The sequence below is a fragment of the Nipponia nippon genome, unplaced genomic scaffold (genome assembly GCF_047370975.1).
Source record: "Nipponia nippon isolate SJK-2023a ecotype South Korea unplaced genomic scaffold, ASM4737097v1 scaffold_9, whole genome shotgun sequence".
NCBI classification, from domain to species: Eukaryota; Metazoa; Chordata; class Aves; order Pelecaniformes; family Threskiornithidae; genus Nipponia; species Nipponia nippon.
Genome location: NW_028262413.1, coordinates 14249437 through 14273451, shown reverse-complemented (window position 1 = coordinate 14273451; position 24015 = coordinate 14249437). Strand labels below are relative to the sequence as shown.

The 24015-nt window shown below is 44.0% G+C and overlaps 1 long non-coding RNA gene across 1 annotated transcript; it reads right to left on the bottom strand.

Annotated features, from left to right (window-relative positions):
• Positions 1 to 2215: 2215 nt before the first annotated feature.
• Positions 2216 to 4044, bottom strand: LOC148050107 (uncharacterized). The gene is made up of 3 exons (XR_015701549.1): positions 3433 to 4044; positions 2889 to 3010; positions 2216 to 2658 (listed from the first exon to the last, which is right to left on the bottom strand). It is a non-coding gene; the product is annotated as an uncharacterized LOC148050107 (long non-coding RNA).
• Positions 4045 to 24015: the final 19971 nt, after the last annotated feature.

The window sequence follows — 24015 nt, the reverse complement described above, 5'->3', positions numbered from 1 at the left end:
AAAACTCCCAGGACCCACGGAAAACATGTTTCTTCACCCCTTTAATTGTACTTGCCTTCCTAAAATTGCAGTGTGAATGCTAGACAAGTGCTTGGTCCCACACTGAACCGTCTTTGCAATCCCCAGCACCCAACTGGTCAAGCAGATTGTCTGGGGTGTCTTTATTCTCAGCCTTATAAATGATTGATTTAGTTCATTTCTAATACAGCAGGGAAAACTCAAGTTTCGCTTGTATGATATTCATAAATGATGCATCAATGCAATTCATGATTCATTTCTACATGCTTTTTACATACCTATCCATCACTTCAAGCATCGCCAGGCATGGAAGCCGCACAGCCTCCCAAGGGGATTCCCCCGGGTACCTCCAAAGGTCAGGCAGCTGTAAATCAGGCAGATGCTTTGTCCTGGGAACTCTCTAGTTCATGCAGAGCCTCACCACAGAGTTCTGAGCACAGGAGCGAAGCGAAGGTATGATTTTCAAAGGAATCTGAACAAGTCATACATCCAAGCAGGATTCCCATACTTGCCCTCCCTAAGTTCCCAGCCCAGGTGCTTAGACCCGGCTGCCCCAAAGCTGTCACCCATCACCGCTGTCAGCCCATGACATACAAGCCTTGCCAGACCAGGTGTTTGGAGCTACCATGCTACAGCTGTGATAACTGTCAGGTACATTATTTCACTTTTCACATTGGTAGTGGATGAAGGGTATGTCATAGAATCATAGAGCCGTTAAGATTGGAAAAGACCCTTAAGATCATCGAGTCCAACCATTAACTTAACACTGCCAAGTCCACCACTAAACCATGTTCCTTAAGCACCACGTCTACCCTTCTTTTAAATACCTCCAGGGATAGAGACTCAACCACTTCCCTGGGCAGCCTGTTCCAGTGCCTGACTACTCTTCCAGTGAAAAAGTTTTTCCTAATATCCAACCTAAACCTCCCCAGGCCCAGCTTGAGGCCGTTTCCTCTTGTCCTATTGCTTGTTACTTGGGAGAAGAAACCGACCCCCACCTCGCTACAACCTCCTTTCAGGTAGTTGTAGAGAGCAATAAGGTCTCCCCTCAGCCTCCTCTTCTCCAGACTAAACAACCCCAGCTCCCTCAGCTGCTCCTGGTAAGACTTGTGCTGTAGACCCATGTGTGCCTAATGATTTAAATCTGCACTGAGCTTTCTCCTCTCTGTTGTTATCTTCCTATGGAATCAAAGGACAGGATTCCCATGGTGAAAGCCTGCGTTTCCACCTTGATTTCATTCACTTTTGCAACCAGCTGCCACTTTATATGCAAAGCTAGACAAAACATGGCACAAAAGGAAAAAATCAGTAAACACTACATTACACTCACAATTCAAAGGCTGTGAGAGAAAAGGGTATGGTACTATGATGAGGCACACGTCCAAACCTCTTTCAGAAATGCATTCATTTAGGTGAGTTAAACCACCTACAATTGATGTTAGTAAATCAGCTGTGTTCTTGAAGTTACTTAGGCACCAGGGTTTTGAAAATTATCCCATCTTAACTGAGATCTATTGGCAAAATTGTATAATAGACAAGGACAGATCCCTACCCGGGTGAGAGCGGAAGCCTATGTCCCACCAGCACACCCCAGCTATGGCTGGTGATGGATGTTATGGGCCAGACCATGAATGCATTACCCATGTCACCAGGAACCGCTCACCAGAGTCTGATTAGGCCGGTTTTACTAAATCATCAGTTTTACCAAAGTCTGCAGTTTGGCACTGTCATCAGTGAGCTCTGCTCTGAACCGCTACTGTGGAGAGCCAGAATCAGCTGGACCCCAGCAGATGCTGGACCAGGAGCCGCTCCGGGAGGGACGGATGCTTCCAACTCTTCACACCATAACTAGGACTTTGTATGCTCAGTGCTTTTTGAAATGTGGACCCAAATAATACATCTCTACAGAAAAGATAGGCCTACATAATTATCTGTCCTTTACACTGCCAGGCAATATATATTAAAATGTTTGAACAGAGAATACTGCAATAAGTCAGTTTTGATTTATTTTTTGCCTTCTGGAAAGCATAAAAAATAGAAGTGAATAGAATAACCAATAAAAGATAAGAATTCTCATCTTCTTTCTTTTAAATTGAAGTTTACTTAAGTTACACAAATGCAGCATTTTAGCAGCACCTTTTACACGTCAAAGGACTTCTATGTTTATATTAAAACCTTGATCAGTGGGATTTATTATTTGACTAATTCCATTTGCAAGAACAAACCAGAGATACAGCAGTCTTCATTTTAGTGAGTTTTTATATGTTTTCCGTTTGGCAGGCAGAGGAAGGGAAACCATCAGTCACTAAGCCCTACAGTTCATTTTATCAAACTCACAGAGCTTTGACTGAGCGTGGACTTGTAACACGGTCTTCCCCGCATCCCACCCTGAGAAACACAATTGCTAAAATTACTGAGCATGCAATGTCCACTGTGCTCTCAGCACACAACCTGGCTAACTCAGTGGGGAATTGCATTCATCTTGTGCAGCAGCTTGGGCTTTAAAATTCATACAGAATAACCAGAGCTTACACATGATGCACCGATAGCTGCCATGCCAAAACAGTCCACAGCTTCACAGAAACAGCTTTTGAAACTGCTCGTCTCGCTTTCTTGCAGATCAGCAGGAACATCCCAATCCTTTGAAAAATAAGTAGCATTTTAAAAGGGACATTTAGAAAAAATGCACTTGAATGAACTCTAGTGTTAAGAGTGTGTGTCAGAACAGAGTTGTCAGTTGGATGACACGGCAAACCACTCCGGGTCCGCAAGTCCTTGTGGACGCACACTAGAGAAGCAGTGAAGATAGATTCATGCAGACTGTGCTCGTGCTCTACGTATGCCAGTGTGGGGAAGCAAGTCTGTCTCACCTGGTTTATGCCCAGCAGTCCTGCCGCTGCACCAGGGTTGCAAATGTCACCGGCAGTGACACAGCATTCAGCACTCGTGCCCAGCATGGTTGTACAGTTTTGTGCAGTATTGTACAGTTTTGCTGTAATTATATATGTGAGAAAATAAGCCAGTTAGTTAGAGAGTTGCTTCTTGCTTATACTAAGCTTTCTTTGAATGGGTGATTTTATGCTGACATAATGGTATAAACACGTCATTATTCTTGTTAAAAAAAGAGCAAAAACTACATAAACCAGAACCTAACAGGGGTAAGTCAACATAGCTCAGCTTAGTGTAATTAATGTTACTCCACTTGCCAAGGCTATTGTTAACCACAAAATGACCTGCTAACGCACCTTCCCGAGCAGCTTGTTAAAAATATTTGAGGGAATGAATGAAGTTTCCTGAGTCTCAAGTCACCCCTGTGCTCCTTTGACAAAACTAGGCTCACCCCATTGCTGGATCACCCAAGAATAATTTGTCATGAAACACCAACATTTAATTGCTACCTTGGCCAGAATTTACCTCTTGGGAAAGTGTCTTCAGACAGGATTTTCCCATGGAAATGTGCATGTGCAGAAGTCCTGCACAACGGTCCCGAGGAGGTGGGTTGGCACTCATTCCCGTAGTCATTAACAAATGTTTCCCTTGTCCTTGAGATCTTTCCATTAAATACACCCCTGTCTCCAGCAGAAAGCAAGCTTGACCTTTTCTATAGAATTAAGAGCTTATTTATTGCATATTTTAAATTCATAATGAGATCAAAAGGGATAATGCTAAGACGACCTGGAGATCAGCCCAAGACATGAGAAATAATTGTTTCCTTAATTGTGATGCCTGAATTAAATTACTTTTGCACTCTGTGTACTCAGATGATACGTAGAATGGAGGTCTTGGCAGCCCGTGGTCATTAATACTCCACTGGCAGCTCTTGCAGGAGGAAGGGAGTTAACCTCTTGGCTGCAGTTCAGGCGATTACATGCCGGTGTGTCTACGCTCCTCGCCAGCTTGCGCACACATACTGTAGCCTTCACTTTCTGCTCCCAACAGCCACTCTTCGCTGCAGTCACTTGTGCCAGAGCCACCAAACCCCAGCCAGGGGCAGCTGCGTTTCATACTCTGTTCCCAGTAGTTAGATTTAATCCAGACTTTGCTCAGGTGGGGGGAAAAAAAAAAACAACATACATCCAGTAAGAGAAGTGTAGAGAAGGACCAGAGGCTTCACCCATCACCCACCTTTGCTTATGAAAGAAAATTTTTAATGTAATTTGAGGGTGACATCTGAAGCCATTCATTTTTGCTTAGAAAACAAACATTTTTCTTAAAAACAGCCAGCTGCTCTGTATCAGGAAAAATAAGCCACGTTGCTTGCAGGGAAAGTTTTGTTCAACGATACAGATAGCTCCCAGAGAAACCTATGAATTAGGGCTTATCTAGCACCTGCAGGCACAGGGACAGGTGCTCACTTGATGTAAAACCAAAGATATCAGGCTTTACAAAAAAGGTTTACTTTACAAAGACTTGATAAATTATTGTCTAAGGTTTTAATGAGTGGGAAATCGATAGTTATAAGCTGGCTGGGTGCTTATAAATGATGCTAATAGGTAAGCAGACGGTCTGCTGGTGTCCTCATGTCCCTCTGTAGCATGTAGCACACTTGGTAACGTGTTTATAACACCTGTGGATTGTTTATTAGGCACCTGCAGTTATGTTTTGTAATTCTACTGTTTGCCCAGTGAGAGTTTAATACACAAATGGGGAGTTATTTACTAATCAAGTATAGACAGGTCATACTGGCTGAAACACCCTTTCCTGGGATATGGGGCTCCAGCTCCAGGGATTACAGCCACTATGCTTCACTCCATCATTGGAAAGCTGCATCTTAGAATCATTTAGGTTGGAAAAGACCTTTAAGATCATCAAGTCCAACTGTTAACCTAACACTGCCAACTCTACCACTAAACCATGTCCCTAAAAGTGCCACATCTGCATGTCTTTTAAATACCTCCAGGGATGGGGACTTAACCACTTCCCTTGATCCTTTGCAGATATCCTTTTCCCAAACTATAGTGAAAAACTAGAATTATTACACAGAATTGCCAGTATAAGCCTCCAGCTAACCACGTTCATTTGTGAAATACAGGTTAAAATTTCAAAATGTACCAGGAGATTTTGACTTGAGATCCCTGAAGAGTCCCTGATTGCCAGAAGCAGACACAAAGCCAAGATGTTCCTATTCATTAGACGTGTTTGGAAAATGCTGAACAGTGTTAAGAGCATACAAGAACAGACAGATCTCACTACACTGCTCCACAACTGCAGCGAGTTGGAATCACAGAGATTTTATGGTATTGTCTAGAGGCCTCTGGTTTCCTTTCCAACCCCGAGAGCAAGTGCTGGAAGCAGTACGATGCTCCTGAAAGCATTGCTGGGTCCACCCCACCATCCCAACTGCACCAAGTGATGCCTGAAGACACCAGTGCCAGCGAGAGCCTTGGTGGTGGAGAGGGCTGCCCAGCAGACTCACCTGCCAGCTCCTGGCTCGCAGGGAAGAACAAGCAGATCAGAGGTACAGCCAGGCAACGAGACATGGCTGTACAAAGCCACGTGTACCACAAAGCTTTCCATGCTCAGTCCTGATTCATAACTGCACCGTGCTTCTCAGCTGCTTTGCTTGAAGAAAAAACTTCTGTTTTCCCAAAATGCACGTTTTCAAAGAAAATGCTACACAATTTCTCCTGTTTCTTCCATAATATCAGTATACTTGTAATTAAAAAATTATTAATTAACCAAGACATTCCTACCAAAACCCCACCAGGTTCAGATCCACACAAAATTACTCCAGCAGGCAGATCAACTACTTCCACGGCAGCAGGCAGAGTCCTACCATGAACGTGACAGCATAATTCTCCCCCAGCCTCAACTAAAATGTTATCTGTCATTATCCCAGGCATCTTGGGGCATGCTGACTAATTTAGACATATAAATTCTACTGCACCTCCAGAACAGCAAGTCATTATTTACAGGGGGAAAAAGTAAATTAGATTGAAGCTGCCCCCAAAACCAGATTTTATCATTATAGCCATTTCTTATGAAGACAGCAAGCATCTCACTGAAAGCTGCTTGCATTTGCAGGTCATCATTTGAGTATAGGCTCTAAAATGGAAATCCTTCCCTCCCACAGGTGACTTCAAATCCTCTGTCTCTTGTCCTTTCCTTATTTAATCACGCTGCTTCCTTGTTTGTCCTTCTGCACATCCCCAGTCGTTTGCAGGACAGGTGTCTCATGCACTTGTACAGCACCCGGCACAGTGAGGTCTCGGTCCTGCTTGGGACTGTATGTGCCACTGCGGTGTAAGCAATAGCGTGGCATTTTTTCACCCATAAATAATCTATCAGTGGCAGTTTGCTGGCTGATGGTAGCAAAGTGGTGTTTTGAAACCATTCATACTAGATGATTAGCTAATACTTATTGAGCCAGCAGTGTAAAAATTAGATGAATTGGCTTCATATGGAATTCAACCCTCTAATCAATGTGCTTTAGTTCATGCAGTTCATATTGAATTAATAAGTACAATAATAACTGGTGAAGATCATGTACCTGACAGCTCGCAACAGCTTTGCAGTAATAGAGCTGGGGTTTGAATAACCTTTTAAAAATAGGCCACTGCTATCCTCCTTAAAGAGTGAAGTAGCTGCAAGAAGGTCATTATTTCCAATCTCATATCTATTGATCATTTGCACAAGAGCAGATACGTAGCAATAAACTATTTATCCTGGAAGAAATATCCTCTTCCAGTTGAGGGGAAGAGGATCACCCTCACCCCAGCAGCACGTCCTTCACATCACGCATTCTCCAGAGACTTGTCATAAATCCCTGGTGATATGAATTATTTGGCTTCTTCCAAAAACTTGGCTTTCATTACCAAACGTCCCAAGAGTTAAACAACCACCCTAAAGACCTATGGTCTCCACTTTGGTTGCAGAGAGCCACAGCTGGACCAACCCAAGAGTTACTGCAGAGCTTTGAATGACATTAAAGCCTTCTGGACCTCATCCCAGTTGAGTCCATTAGAAGTTTCCTTTAGTTACAGAGTACAGAAGAGCACCCTTATTAGGTACCTGGTGGTGACTTCTCCGAGACCCAAAGGTGATATCAGTCCTGAAGCAATTTCTTTGCAGAGCGAGTAGAAGCCGCCTTTTTTCTTCTAAGAGAGAAACCCTTATTTCCTTAACCCACCCCCAGTTTCCCTGTATGGCAAGAAAGCAACACGCCGGCTGGTTTTAATGCTCATTTTGACAAGAGGCTGCTTCTGCTCAAAATCTCTTTCAATGGGGGTTCGGGGATCAGCACAAGACTCCTTTAAGAGTCCTAACTGCAGGAAAACACTCAGCATTGTCGCCAAGTCCTATCTTGCCTTTGGCATTGAAGCAAAGACAAGACGTGTGTCGTGCCAATCCTGAGGCTGCCAAGGAGTATCTGTAGCCACTGCGTCATTCCACGTCAGTGGTGGGGACACCGGTCACCACCGTCACTGGCAGTGAGGGGCAGGAGAGCATTTCTTGCAGACAGCTTCACCTTTGTCCACAGCCCTCAGCACAGGTTGCCGTGAAAGGCGGATGAAGATATTGATATGCTTATTACACTGCTTTTTATACATTATGTATAAGTGGTTAAGAATTTAGAGCTGTTCCAAACATAGGCAAATGTGAATAGCATTCATTTTAAATAGTTTGTAACAGCTGTCAAGTGGTTACAGCTTTTATTATAAATAGCTTATGGATTTGCTGAGTTCTCTAACCTGCAAAAACAATTGATCATTTCATAAAAACATTAATGTGAAGAGCAACTGCAAGTTATTAACCTGAATATGAAAACGTATTTAAACCTCATAAGAAGGCCCAATTAAAGATAGAGAAGACATAACTGCTTGTCACTGTATTTTCGGTATAGGTGATTCAAAGAATAAAGAATTAAGAGATAACATTAAAATGAATAATATATTAGCAACCTCTTGCATATGACAGATTCCCAGCTCACACTGGTAGGCAGCCAAATTAAATCTACTGAATTGCATCAGTTTACACCTTTGCAAGGAGTCTGGCCCCAGACAGATGCAAATAACTTCATACGCCCGTTCTCATGGCAAGAGGAGCGCTGGGGTAGATGAATGAGCTGTGTGGGAAGTTATAAGGTCAGGCAGAGCCTCAGGTGGGAGCTAAGATGAATCTTCCAGGCGGGAAGAGCTACAGGAGGGTGACAGCCGGGGGGGGGGGAACTGGTTGTTTAAGTGGCTACAGACAAGAATACAAGTACAATAATGGGGTAAAAGGACCGGTTCATCTTTCCTTATACAAGAGCACCTAGGTAGGGAAAGGAATATTTTTTTAACTGAAAATACAGCCATAAAGGCTTCATTTAAGGTACCAGCATCCCACAGCCCCACTGGCAGAGCATGGGGCAGTGTGCTGTCACAGGCGATGCAGCTGCAGCACCAAGACACCGGTGGAAATGCCAGCTTGGGCAACGTGAAAGAGAAACTTGTTTCATCTTCCCCCTGCAGCTGGGCTCACCCAGCACAACACCCTCTTTGAGAGGCAGACATGGCCTCACATCATCTTTGTGTCCATGGCATTGCCACCTGATGGACCAGGGACAGAGTTAATCCAGTAGCACAGGAGCAACTGGCTGGGAGCATGAGTTTAGCAGGAGGAGCAAGACCCAAGGCTGGCATCAATCAGCACCACTTCGTGGAAGCCAACAGAGCTAATCCCTGTCACCTGCTGACTATTCATCCCCCCAAATATGTCCATATAAGAGTGTGTGTGTGTGTGTGCGCGCGCGCGCACAGATGGCTCCATCTCTGCCATGCACACTCACTGCCTGCCAGTCACATCTTACACTTTACAAATGCATTGAACACATATGCAAACTGCAAGCAAAAATTGCGGAAGCTGTCCTTTTTCTACTCAGAATTGCATTTTTATTCATTTTCTCTAGCCAAAAGATACATTTTTATACACACAGTGGTAGAAGCACACACAGTCGTGCGTATTACACATTCCCACCCACATGAACTAATGAGAAACCATTCAGATGGAAACGAGATTGTATCTTACAGCTAACTGGGTAAATGGCATGGTGTGCCGAAACCTGGAATAATAAACCTGGAAGCAAGGTACAAAGAAGGATGAATATCAAGTAAATCAAAGGGTTTGCGGGAGGCTGATCCAAAAAAAAAAGAAACCACTCAGACAATTACCATAAAAAAATCCCCAAAGCCTCTAACTAGAAGTCCAGCTTCAGTAGAGGAAGATGAAATCAAAGCAGAAAACAAGATTGGTCGTTGTAAAGAGTGGAGAAATCTGTTATAAATCAGATAAAGATGCTGAGGTCCCCAAGAGGGCACTCTCCAGTAGCATTCACCTACCACAAAGAGGAAATAACTGCTTTGGAGGAGGTCAATGCAGAGCACTCAAAAGCCCATTAAACAATACAAACCGCATTAAAATGTGAACCAGCATCAGCCCAGGTGAGTCCTGATTTCTTTTACACACCCAGGATTCAGAAGAGGGAAGATACAGGTCGCTCCGGGAAACAAAACACAAGGTCACCAGAGCGAGCAGCACCCATCGCGGTGCTCCCCTCCGGCCCCCTCCTGCCGACATGAGCAAGGAGAAACACAGGGCTCAGTGCAACCTCTGGAAAGGTCCCCCCCAGCAAGCAGTTTTACGACCATCTCTGTTATGTTAGTGCTGGAGAACTGCAGCCGGGACCTGGGTCTGCTCGGTGGAGCCCCACAGTCCTCCCCCAGCATCGTTTCTTATTGACTGCATGCAAACCCCCAAAAAAGTGTATTTTCCTCAAGCCACATTTCATGGACCCTGCAAAAACAAGCAGCGGACCCACTGAGTAGTTCACCACACCATAACCTCTAGTAATGGTCAAAAAAATGCAGTTTTAGTCTTCAGTCCTCTCTCCTACAATAGCATGTGTAAAAGACATACAAATATTAAAAATAATCCCTAAATTTGAAAGCAGATGTGCAACTTCAACTTCATTCAGGGAGCAGAGTTAGGCACAGACATCTGCAGTAACACCATTTAATTTTGGCCCATCTGCATTTGCTATGTCAAGAGAAAAATTATCTTTTTCAACAGATTTGAATACTTTATTCCCAGCGTATTACCTTGACCGCAAGTTCCTGTCCCCATGCATTCACTTCAAACAAGTCTTTTGACTCCACAGAGGCGCGATTCCAGCCAAGTCTTCTAAGACATGAGCTTCCTCATTGATCTCACTGCATTATAAATAATTTCCATAGAAACTGGAAATATTCCCTAAACCAACAGAGGCTTCCTTATTTCCAGCAATTATCTTAAGGTCTGATTTGCATTTTAAATGTCACCTGTATAAATTAAAACTGTTTACTGCTAACACTGTCATTATTCTGAGTCATCTGGCAATAGCCAGCTACAGACTTTTTTTGTTTCCTCCAGAAAGGTCTACTACAAGTACATCCCCCGAAACACTCGCTGGGGCTGTCTCCTCCAGACACCAGTGCCTGGCCCTTTCTGCAGGCAATAAAACTGTACCATTTTGCCCTGGTCCTTTGCTAATTCTGGCAGTACAACTATTTCAGAATATCACTTGGGATACATTTTTAAGCTGTTGCTGCAGATTACATGGCTGATCTTCACTACTGAAAGGACGTACAGGTAATGACATTCTCTGGTACTTTCAGGCACTGGTTTGGATTCTCCTACGGTCATTTTTTAGGTTATAAATAAACTTTTTTCTTATACTAAACTTTCATGACAAACAGAAGGTCTTCTCCCCATTTGAAAAGTTTGAAAACCACTTAACTAAAATAAGACAGGCAGCCAAATGGTTGTGCCCCTGATGGACAACTGTCAAACTGATTGGCTCCCAGTTCAAACTGGAAGACCTCTACCAATCCACAGTGCATGCAGGTTAGGTAAATCCTGAATTATGCTGTTTCCTTGCCAGCGAGGCTCTGCACCCTGGTTCACAGCCACCAGATTTGGCTCGCAGACAATACTGCTTCTAATTTCAAACACTAAAGCCAGAGAAATGCAAATTGTTCACTGAAATCCTGCCATGCTCAGACCAATATTCTGTAAACTTTAGGTGTGGGAAAAGAGCCCCCAGCCATGTATTCCTATATCACATGGATAAGAATAAGCAATGGTGATGATTTGCAGTTATACCACATCTTTTTATCCTCTGACCTGAAAAGGGTTTATAAAAATGAGAATTCACTGCGTCTAGTCCAGCCCGATGGCAGAGGTCAAGGCCTTTCATTTAAACTTGTGCAATACCCTCACACCCCATGAGTAAATCAGAGCACATTTCACCTGCAGCCTCAAACCCTTATGATGAGGAACATCTCCCCAGTGTTTTACTAACAGCAAAGTCCCTTGAAGATAAGAGAAGCTAGAAGTGTAGGTCCTGACCGCCTGCAAAGACCCTCTGATGATTGGTTGGTAATCGTGTTCCCTCTGGTTTTTAGGATATCATTATAACAACGTGCAACATTTTTCTTCAATTATTACTCTGTTTTTTTCCACCCTTCAGACAAATTCTGACAGTTTTACCTGTCTAGACCTAGAACTGAAAACTGAACAGGAGCTGCTAAAACCACAATTCCTTCCTGGGAATTAAAAATGGGGAGGAGAAAGACATTTTCCTTAAATATTCACAAACCAAACCTTTCCATTTAAAAAAAACCAACCAACCAACCAAACAAACCACACAAAAAAACCAAACAGAAACATTGATGATCTTGGAGACCTTCCCATGAGGTCTAAGACCCACCTCCGCATCCACAGCTGTGCACATGTGCATCGGAGACAAAACGTTTCCCCCTCTTGTTTCTAAAAAACAACAGCAATGCTTTTTCATCTTTCTTCTCAGATGCAGCATAAGCGGGTATCAGAGCCCTACAAGGTTACTAGTTGATGTCCTTCAGCATAATTGTTCAGGAAAATTATTATTCTAAGGAAGTTTATGAAATGATTATTTTGTCCAACTTTCCAGTTCAGCTTAGAGATCAATCTAGGTGAACTAATTTCATCTCCCTAATGATTAAATGCTTCGTATTAATATAACCCTGAGAAGGCAAGTTCAAGAAGCCTGTTTTTTCATTCCCTCGAATAATTAGATCTTGAGAATGATTTTGTACCTCCTTGGCTTTCTCCAAATTTGTTATTTCTTCAAAAAGCTTTCCTGTACCTTCTGTTCCCATCTGTCCTAATAGGCAAAACAGCATTTTAACTCTGGTTTTACAAAGTAAATAAACTAGAAAAGCAATGAAGAGCCAGGCCCAGAGAGATGAAGTGATTTACACCAGTATCACTCAGTATACAGTCAAAAACATACCCCATTCTTTAACAGCACATTTGAAAACATCGAAGTCAAGGTTGTTTTCTTTGCCATAAAAGTCATCAAGAGAAAGAGATTTTGCCAAGCAGAAGACAACTTTCAATAGATATGGCCTTACAACACAGCACTTGCTGATTTTCCAGTGATGCTGGTGAAGCAGGGCAGAGCGTGGTGGCTCTCAGAAGATGACTTCTGACCTCCTGTGTCCCTGGTCCTGACTTGGGACCAAGCAGTGAGAAAAGTTGTTTTCAGAAGTTAAGGAAATTAAATACACATGAGATTACTAAAATTAATGAAGATCCTGTAAGAAGCTTGAGGCTCTGGTGCCCCGGGCAGAGCAGACACCTCTCCACCAACAAACACTCCGCACACCAACGCCAGGGAGATGGCCTTGTGGACCCAAGGCCTACAAAACACACAGGGACTGTTTTTGTCGATATCAAAGGCCTTTGTGCAGAGCCCTAACTTAAAAAATATATCCTATCTCAGGATTTTATTCCCCTTTTTCTAAAGCTTATGCTGTAATTTTGCATCACAAAGTCTCTGAATTTTCCTTCACAGAGGATATTTTTACCTGGTGGTGACAGGGGACTCTGCTGGGGCCGGAGGACAGCATTTAAGGTCTGATTGGACTCAATTCTTCAATATCTGAAATATGAAGATGTCACTTAAAGAGGAATACTCCACTTGTCATTAATGAGTCCCTGCAGACAGACCAACACCCTGGCGGTAGCACTTGAAAACATTACCCTAGGGCTTGGACCTCCAGTGCCGCCCAGCCTACAGTGCCCTGTACAAGCCTGCTAACTGAAGGATGACCTTCACATTAAATACAGCCCAAAGTGGCAGCTGAAAACAAAGTGCTTTCATTTTAACCCTTCATTGGCCTGCCAGCACTGAGCCTTGACTATTCCCAGTAAGGCAGAGAGGAAAGGAAGGGCAAGGACAGCAAGGAAACTTTGCAGAGCAATGCTGCTGGTCTCTGCTATGTTTAAAAAGCATCACATTTTACTTTTCTTTTTAAGCTATTAGAACAGATACAGAAGTTGTTAATTATGTCTTTGTTTCCTTTGAGGGCTCCCAGCTCAATTAATTTGTATAAAGCACTGAGGTTCCAGTTCAATCTTAATGACAAGGTCTCCCTTCACATACCACCGATTTCAGCCAGCACTTAATTTTAATGATAGTTAAATGAGGAAATGACAGTTATATACTGCACACACTCTGCTTGGGAAGCACAGTGTGAAATTTCCACTGTGATTTACAGCACTGTAGATCTTATCTTTCAGACATGAAGCTATGGCGGTGTATAAGTTAATTGCACTGATTTCTATCAGGAAATATTGCCGAGGCCCTGGTGGGAGCCACTTTGTTTTACTGCCGTTCACATGGAGACATCCCACATCCCAAGTCCAGCTTTGTGCTGACCTATAATCCCAGGGTTTCTTAATACCTTCGACTTGCAGGAAACACAACTGACAGTTCAGGAGTTTTTCTTTCAGTAGTTCTGGAATTAAATCTATGCACAGAGATAGGGGAATAGCAGGGCAGAAATCCCATCTTTCATGTGATTGCCACATTTCTTCACGGTCTTTAATGGAAGAGAACATTAGGGTATATTGCTCGTTATGGTCTCAACCCTGTTTTGGGGTTTTATGCATGACCAGGACAAAACCAGAAGAACAAAACAAAAAATAATATCAGATATTTATTTACATTCAATTAAAAAAAAAAACTTTTAAAGTCAATACTATGCAACATTCACTGTTCCTTTAGGCAAAAGGAAGGTATCCTTTCAATATCTTCTGAATTAAATATATCAGACCATTTCTGTCATCTCACAGCACCTGCTCTGCTGGGGTCTGCAGCATGCTGCAGGGCTGCCGCGACCTCCCCACGAGCACCATGCACAGCCCGCACCAGCCAAAGCGCTGCAGCCCTACTGCGACAGCGGCAAGGAATCAAGCTCACACCTTTGAGCGGAACGCAGCACTGCATCATGTCCTGCACACAGAGCACACCAGCAAGGCTAATGCCTTTCATCTTTATTTTGAAAGCAAAAGTTATTATTTGCTTTGAAATCATACCTAGGAGTTCAGGTCCCTTCCCTCCCAGGGATCAGGCTGCACAGGGTAATGCGATGCTCTGGCTATAGCAGGGAAAGCTGCTCCCTACAAGTGCGTTTACGGGCTTATATGGCACCACGTTTTCTGAACAGCTACCTTTGCACGGCAATGCATAGGTTTATAAAAACGGTTGTATGCACCATTTAATGCAAGAAGCAGCATATCTAACTCCTTTGAGAAACAGGAGCCTCCCAGATGATCGGTCCGAGCTGCAGCCTGTGCCCTGCTGGGGGCCAAGGCGACTCCAGCCCGTGCACTGGGGCACTGCCTCTGCGGACACGCCGGGGCGGTGGGTGACAGCAGGGTGACAGCGGGGCAGTGCACAGTACTGCCCTGGGTCACCCAGCAGCAGCACTGCCGCAGGGGCAGCCTCTCCAGGGAAAACCACTGAAGCTCCTTTTCACCCCTTCTCTCCCCCTTCTATCTTTCCCTTTCTCCCCCCTCTTTTCTTTTATGCAATTTTCATTTTTCAAAGCTTTCATAAATCCGGGTTCAGAAGCTCTGAACAGAAACCACTCAGGGCTTGCAGTGAAGCTAATTAGGATTGCGTTCGTTGAGTTCAACTGTATGATTCTCACAAACCAGGATTTGCACAAACTGCAAGAATCCAGGGTTAGAGTAGCCTTATCAATTGCTGCCTTATTGATAAAACATCGTTTTACATAAATATACCCCCCACATACCACCCATATTGAGTTCCAACCCCAGGATTACCTCTCCCTCCTCAGGTCCCAACAACTCCTGATTGGGTCAGTTACTGAGCCCCGCAGCTGCAGGAGCCAAGGTTTTTGGGGGGGATCCCTCCTCTGACCTGGCTGCTCCAGACCAGGGCACACATGTTTCCACAGCAGGAGCTCACCCCAGACTGCAGCCAAACCGGAGATGAATACGGCTCTGCTTCAGTATAATGTGCCCTAATATGTTTTTGTTTCATTTACCTTTCATTTTTACTGTTATTACAAGGCAATGCAACTTTCATAACCATGCATTCATTATCATTTGAGTTATTCCTCCAGGAAATTACGCTGGAGAATCTGAGAACCAAAGATAAATTACACATTGTAATTATAGTGGCAAGCTTGCTGCTACAATAGCCTGGAAGTTGCAACAGGGAAGCTATAAAACAGGCACAGGTTAATGCTGCTCGTAGCCAAAGAAAATAAGATCAGACCCCAAAGCCTTGCTACTAGGAAAACAGAAATAACAATGCGACTGTGGTTCAACAGGAGTCAGAGCATCGCACTGCGAAGGATTACAGTTTGTCTCTCTGTTCAAAAAGGATTTCACATAAACAGATTTAAAATTAAATTGCTGTCAAGTATTTACTCCGAAGGCCATTGTCATCTGTTTGTATATAATATTCGCTGCAACTGAAACAAATTCATAGTCATCAGGTTTTATGTTCTTTTTTCAAGGTTTGAGTGAAATGTAATGGGTCACACTGACATTTTCTCCAAATTCCCTTCGTTGTGGCATGCCCACTAGTACCAAGGCTAGCAGACCTCCTCTGAAACCAGCATTTCCCCTTCAGTACCAGGATGGTAAAAGCAACAGAAGCGCTTTTACGCGTAGAGGCATAAGTTTATCCCTAAAGCCTCTTCACTTACCTCCCAAGAAAATAAAGCACTCCTGCTTTTAAGCTGTAGTTGATATTTAGAATGCAAATGATAAAAGGCCCAAGAATCAAAAGTAAGTGTGTAATAACTGGTACAATTCAGGAAGGAAAAGTGGCTGCAGAGCTGGGAATTAAACCTCTTTCCAGTGACCAAGGGCTGCCAAAGCTGCCGGAGGAGCAAGAGGCCACCCAGTCTCCCAGAGGACCCAGGTTTCTGCAGGGGCTCTCAATTCTTCCTTCTGCTCAATAACAGTAACTGGAAATAAAAAACAACCTTTTCTTTTTGACCAAGACAAGTATCAGTAAGACAACCTCATGGCACAGACCTCAAAGTAGTCCTTAATTTAATAGTAAGGTTTAGAATAGCGTTTAAAAATCATAACCTCTAAATTAAAAAGGCAAGTATACACAACCTCCAGTATTGATTAAAACCCCACAGCTTTATCACCAGGTAATTGCTTCATGATAGGTTTTTCAGCAGCAGAAGCCTCACACTTCCCAAATAGGAAATTTTAATTTGAGGGTACTGCTAATTTATGGTGCCTGCTATTGCTACATTACAAAAGCTAACGCAGTATCTCCACAGGTATGACGTTTTTCTTCAGGGCTTTGGCTCAATCCATTCCCCCATTTCCAAGTGACAAAACCTGCATTTTCCTGTCCCTGCAGTGCAATTCTGCATTGATGCTGCTTTGCACTCTCATCGCCTTCCTGATGCACCTGAGAAAGTTGCTAATGATAAAGGGTTATGGGGAGCACTGTGCTCCTGCCCTTCTGACCAAAGCCTCTCTGTGCTCTGCCTTTGGGGTCCGACTGCAGATACACAACAGACCAAGTGACTTGGGAGCTTTTCCACGTGCCCTAAGTTTGCAGACACCCGTTGCACGAGATTCACAAGCTAAAAGTGATGTTCAGCAGTTGACATCACTGCAGCAGTGTCATCAAGAGTAGAAACAGCAAAGAAAAATTCCTTCATCGTGTCAGAAATTCTTTACATTTACAGACGTCTGTGAGGTGAAGGCACCAACACTTCATTCTCCCAAGCAGTGACAACGGGCAGCGACTACCCAGTCTGGAATAAGTAGTATCGGAGGAGATGAAGTGATGGAAGGACCTTTCCGTCAGTGCAACCACCTGGCAAATTACAGTTTTCAGAAACCTTAAATGTGCATGTTATTTATATGGTTTTTTTATCCCTTTCTTAATGAATCTGGGTTTCTTAGCAAAAAGCGTTGGTTCTGTGATGATAACAATCTAAGAGCCGTAGCATTTCAGCATTACTATGGCATTTTTTTATACTACAGAGCAGCTTACCCAGCAATACCATCTTTTATTTTGAGGTTCTGTGATAACTAGTGACACAATGACAATAATTTATACAATGTTGAGGGGTTTAATTGCTATTTTACAGTCATTTACCTTTACTTTAAAACTAAGAAGGCTATCACCAAATATAATTACTCAGAAATGTCAAGCTGCCTAATGACTCCGTTATTATTTTTTTATTTCCTACAATATTTTCCCTTTACACAGCCAAGTCCAGGACCCAGTAAAGTCAATAGCAAAAACACCCACTGACAGCAAAGGGGGATGCAGTCTGTAAAACTTTATGCACAGTCTGATCAAGATTATTTTCCTCAGCCTACCGTATGACAAACTGTACCACTATAGGAAAATAAATCTTCTCTTGTTCTTGCTTAGAAAAGTGATCTCCCTCTTGAAAGAGCAGTGATAAATTATGCAGTACCCCCCTCTCAAAGCACCCCTACCTGAGCTCCGAGGTTTGAAACATCTGCCTATGCCTGCACCGCTTTTGGTTTGTACCAGCCCTGCTGTCACTCGCTGGTGACCATCGGCAGAAGCCACAGAACGAGGAGGGATCCTGCGTCTGCACGCAATGATTAATGTCACTGTTCCACTATGGATTGCCGTTAGAACTGTTTTTGACTTCTCCTGGGGCTGGAACACTACGTACATCTCCTAGTTTTTTCTCCTATTTATTGTTTGCATTTATCTTTTTTTTTCCCCAGGTTGCATCCACTTGCATCTTTTTAATTATCTTTTAAACAGAGATTAGTCTCCTCCTTTCCTCAAAACTAATTCAGTCACAAGCTGTTGCATCAGAAGTCAGCCAAACCACAGGCTTAACCTCAGGAGTCTGCTGCAGCACTTGCCTGCCCTGTCCCCTGTGTCCCCCTCTGTCCCCAGGGAAAACAGGCTCCTGGTTTCAGCCGGGAGCCAGCATGCAGCGGTCGGTCCCCGGGCCGACTCTGGTGGCAGCAGCTGCCCTCCCCATGTGCCGAGCTGCGCTGGCAGCTGCTGAGCTCGTCTCCAAAAGCCCTCCATGCTTTCGAGCTACAACCATAAATGTTTTGACACAAGAGGGTGAAATACATAAAAAGAGATCCTCTGCATTCTTTCAGTATTAAAGCCTCAAAACTGCTCCTGCAATGAATTCACTGAACATTTATTGCAGCAAATCCCAGTGAAATCCCTGGCCCTAGGCAGGAGGAAGAAAAGGCTAAGGCAACACACTGGAAAACAAAGCAGAGACTTGTTTTATTGCATCCAACCCCGTAACACAGACGGCAGCACCACGCCATCCAGCACTAACCTGCTCAAAACCTGCAGGGACCAAAATAATTACACACCAGAAAATATGGGGCCAGGGAGGGGATGGATGCATTCAGACTGTGCAAATTCTTCAAAACTATGTCTTTTTTGTACAGCACCTTTGGGATGGAGGCAGGTGTTGTTCCCACCGGAGCCCCCAGCTGCTCCAAGCCGGGCTGCCCGGCCCTAGGGACGGGACCAGCTCTTCATCCACAGAGAAGGATTTTTTTTTTTTTTCTATGAAAACTGGTATATAGTGTATCAGACTGGATTTTTTTAACAGTAATACAAAATGCCTGGAACAAATTGATTTTGCTGCTCCTGCATTTATTATGCAGGAAGAGTTGTCCCTAATTAGATAATATTAGATTTCTTGGCTCACACAAAGCAATTCAGAAATAAGACTCTCATTATTGATAGGACAAACCATACAAAGAAACTGAGCAGGGTTTAATAATGCAGAAAAATATTAAAAGGAGAAAGGTTTTAATTCTTAATAAGTAGATCCATGGGTTTCATTAACCAGCATTCAAGATTTTTTTTTTTAGGGTCGCTTTTATTACCTAATTAATTAAAGCCTGACCAATAAGATAGATTAATGTAATGGAATCGCATCTTGTATTAATAGCAATACTAATTAATCGCCACACTGAAACATTCCTCACTCGCTGAAGAGAAATCTTTCCGGTGCTAAGCTAGAGACCACTGAAAAAGAAAAAGGATGGGCTGAGCACATTTTTCTTCCCCAAAACATGTTTTGGGGGGACCTGGGAGGAGAAGGCAAAGCTGCAGCTCCGCCAGCGAGCAGGATACACGACGTGGGTGGTGACATGCGTGTGACATCACACCCCTGCCATTGCACAAAGCTCTAGCATCACCCACAGCGGATGACCATGGCCAGCTCAGCTGAAAAAAACCAAACTTCGGAGTTTTCCTGGTTTTAGAGTCTCCAGGGCTTTTGTTGTCAGCAAAGAAGCGCAAACCTGCACGCACACAAACAGCTGCGATGGCTCCTGCAGAGCACCATCACATCTTGTCCGGTTCCCCTTTGCATCCCAACAGATCTGCCCTACAGAAGCCATTTGCTTGTTTTGCTAACAGGCAGGCAATCAAAATATAAATGTGCATTCAGTTCAGGATCATCAGGATCACATTACAGCACAGGTCACCCACAAAATTGCTACTGTATATTTTTAGCCCCAGTGCACGCTAAAAGACAAGGCCTGTGTTTTTCTTTACCTTCGTACTGATTACTAAATCTCTTCCTTGGTTCAAAAAGTTCTGGGGCTCATTTGTGTGGTGTCAGTAGCAAAACAAATTCAGGTTCAGTAATCCTCCAACCCTAATAACTGTGTGTCAACAGAAGTGAAAGGCCACATTTTTCACATTATGAATAATACATTTTTAATAGCGTTTTCACTTCTGAAGTTTTAAATGTATCACCTTAAACCCCTTTCCATGGTCTCATCCTTGCTTTGCCCCTGTGTGTTCTGTCTTAGTGCAAATGCATTCCCAGGATGAAGGCAGCCATGGATAAACCAAGACTGTACTGAAACACAGGGGACCCCACTGTGATCTCCATTCGTACATGAACTGCCCAAACTTCAATGAATCTCAAAATTAACATCAGACCTCCTTTCTTTCTCCTTATCGCACATTTTCAGCCAGCACCAGATGCTGAGATTTCAGGATGTTTTAAGATGAGAGCCATTTCAGGAGCTGAGGAGTCATTAACCTTATCAAAGCATCCCCCATTAGGAGCTGCTTTACAGCAGCTGCAGAGCCACAACACCCATTACACCGATGTTTGCAATTAAAGCTGGTTTTGAAGGATTCAGTCCTGCTGCAGTGCCTGGGGCTGCCCCGATGTCAGAGTTCAGGTTCAGATCAGACCCCTCCTGTGCAGCCAGCACCACTCACCACAGCCTCCGTGGTCACCGTGAAGATCCCAGGCTGGCTGAGGCTGGTGGCACCTCTGGGGGTCGCCTGGTCCAAACCCCTGCTCAAGCAGGGCCACCCAGAGCTGGTTGCCCAGGACCATGCCCAGATGCTTCTGAGCATCCCCATGAACAGAGACTCCACAGCCTTTCTGGGCAACCTGCGCAACCTCAAAGAGAAGGAGGAAGGTGCAAAGCACCCATGCAAAGAACTGACCTAACTGATATCACGGATTTGCATGGGGAAGCACGGCCCCACCGGACCTCCCAGCTGCACACTCTGGATTTTAAATCTTCGTTTGCAATATCCTCTCAGGAGCATAAGACAAAGAAAAGGGACATGCACTCACCCAAATTTTCTAATGAACAGGAATTTTTCACATCGACAAGTTGAGCACAAACAGAGCGTTTCCAGCCCCCAGTCTGCCGGTGTTTGATCAAGGTGCCCCGTGTCCTGCTCCCACCGGGTGATCACAGGTACGAAGGGTCATACCGAACAGGTATTATTCAAGGTTTCTTCTAGTTGAAGACTGGGACGCTGCTATTGTTTGAGCTTCACATGGGTTTGGCAGCTACCAAGATCTGAGGAGAGGTTTTGGGAAGGCTGCCCTTCCAGCTCCCCCCCAGACAAAGACGATGAAGCTGAAAGCCAAGCTGTAATAGAAGCAGCAGAGAGAACCTTCCACCTACTCCAAGGCACAATTGCATCCATGCCATAATTCAACTATTTTCAGGAATTTCACCCATTTTAAATGAAAAGCATCAATTCCAGTATCCTTAAGGAGCTTCTCTCTGGGTTTTTTGCAGGTCAGTGCCCACCGGCTCTGGCTGGTGGCTGCAGCGGCAGCAAGCAGCGATCAGTGAATCACTCCCACACAGCCCAAGAAATGTCCGGAGCTTTCCCAGCTGAGCCATGGCGGACGGGATGGGGGCACTGCCACATGCCCTGCTCCACAGGTGGCAATACCAAAGACTCTCATTTCCAGCGTGCCTCAGCCCACCAGCCAGCACCTGCATCTCTCGCTATCCGGGAGAGCAGCCACCCAACCTCAGTGACCCAGCGAGCATAAAACTGCCATCAAAGTGTCACTAGCTCTTATTGCAGCTTCGCAGAACATCATGCAACCTGCTCTGCCCCGGCAGGCAGCAAAGGACTTCAGGCTGTCAGTCTCCAATCATTGTGCAATTGGGTGCAAAATGTACTGGCTGGGGCTTATATAGTGGGGAAAAAGAGGGGGGGGGGGGGGGGAAAGGCTAGAAAAAAAAACAGCAACCCCAGCTCTGTTGGATCTGATTTTTCTTTCACTGAATTATGGATTAATTATTCTTACTACACTCCGCAAAGTACCATACTGCTTAATGACAGTACATTAAAATGGCAAAAAGCCCGTTGATGTGCATAAAATGCAGATCCAGGCTCTGCTGTGGTGTATCAGTGCTGCACTCAGCTGCAGGTATGGAAGCAAAAGGAAAGGAGGAGTAATCATTTGCAAAAAAAAGAAAAGAAAAAAACTGTAGCTACCGCATAATTTGTTTTTTCATTAAGCAGCATCCAAGAGCAAGAGGATATTTGTTCTGTTAAAAATGCTTATTTAAAAACTCCTTTTAGAGTTAATTTTTCCTCCTGAAGGCTGCTTTAAAAATCAATCTCCTCTGTAAAAGAGGAAAAAGCAATATTTTTTCAAAACAGAGTTTTGTATTTCATCTGAAGTTAACAAAACACAGCTCCTTGACAAAACCATACAATGCCAGATTGCTAGCACTACCGTTACATGATGAAGATAATTGATTCATGGTACTTTTCAGGAGCTATTAATGTTACGAATTACTTATTCCACCAAATGAACATTATAAAAAATTAATAGTATGCAGATTGCCATTATTGCAAAAGCCTCTGGGCCTTACAGGGCAAGTAATTTCAATTATTCAAAAATATTAATAAAGTAAAATATTTTTTCTTTCCTCTTTTTTTTTTTTTCATTTTTTTAACCTGGTTTTTCACATTTTTAGAGCACCTGCCTTGAGTGTGCAAATGCTGCTGCATTTTGTAATCTGCCTCTAAAAATGTGCAATAATGTCCTCCAAGGAGAGGTTTGCCAAGGGAGCCGTCAGTACGATCTCTGCTCTCCCCAAGGGCAGGGGAGGTTGCTGGGGCGCTCCCAGCCACACTCATTGCTCCTCATGGACACTGGAATACGGTGCCGAGCCACAGCACACTCAGGAAGCTTCTTTATACATATTTTTCATTTGAAACGGTGGGTGAAATCATTTGAATTTAAATATACACTCGATGAATGCTTACACTGAGGTTGCAGCATGGGCAGAGACTTCAGACCGATTTACGCTGCAAGGCCAGGCTGAGCCGTGTGGAGCTGCCTCTCCGGGCAGGGAGAGAGATGGACAGGGAGCGGGAAAGGTCTAAACCTCCTCCAGCTCCTTCCCCAACCCAGTAAATCTGCACCTGATCAAAAAGCATGGAATGTGGCTGTTCTCCCAGTTCACCCAGCCACCGCAGCAGCTCCTAACCCAGTCCGTCGCCCAGTGCCATCGGTAGTGTTCCTGCCTGTGACTTGCGCAGCTTGTAGGAGGTCGGTGCATCTTCACCAGTTACAGGTTGGGACGTACAAGTACCTTTTTCACCCTTATTAGCACTACCTAAATAAAAAATGGCTTTACAGAACTTCATAGAGTTACTATTTTAAGAATCAAACCTGCTGTCTCCTCCTGGAAAACGGGAGCAACCAACTCTCGCCACTGGAATGGCAAGTTGTGCTAATGAGGCTAGAGCAGCTCTCCCAAGCTGTCATCTTCTACAGCCATGCAAAATTTATGGCAACAGAAACTGCGTTATCTTTAGGGGGAAAAAAAAAAAAAGATGCTTTTCAATATAATCTTTCCAATCAAATGGCCTTCTGATCAGTGTAAGTTAAGTGGGGGACAAATAAGCAGAAGCAGTACAAAGCAGCTTTCAGCGAACACTTGCTGATCTCTTTTAGATGAATAAACGATACGAGTGGTGGTCAGTGAAACAAACTTTCTCTCTAAGTTTCAAGCAAGGACAAAGGTACATGTTTCTAGGAACTAGAGGAGACGATTTTTCTGCACCCGCGGGGAGAAGCACAGCGAGGGAGCGGTGCGGCTGGGACGGGCTGCTGGCAGCACAACACGTCTTTGCCTTTCACGCTCATCTTTCCTTAACACTTTGCAGCTCCCCCTAAAGGAGAAGCCGTGCTCCACAAAGCTATAAAACTACATTTTTCCAACACTCCACCTTCAAGATATTACTGTTGTCTTGCTGCTGTACAACAGACAGAAATCTTCAAACAGTGGCACAAGAGTGGTCTCTGGTGGAAGCAGATCAGATCTACAGCGTTGCCACCAAACGCACAGGAGCCCAAGCAAAAGACCTTT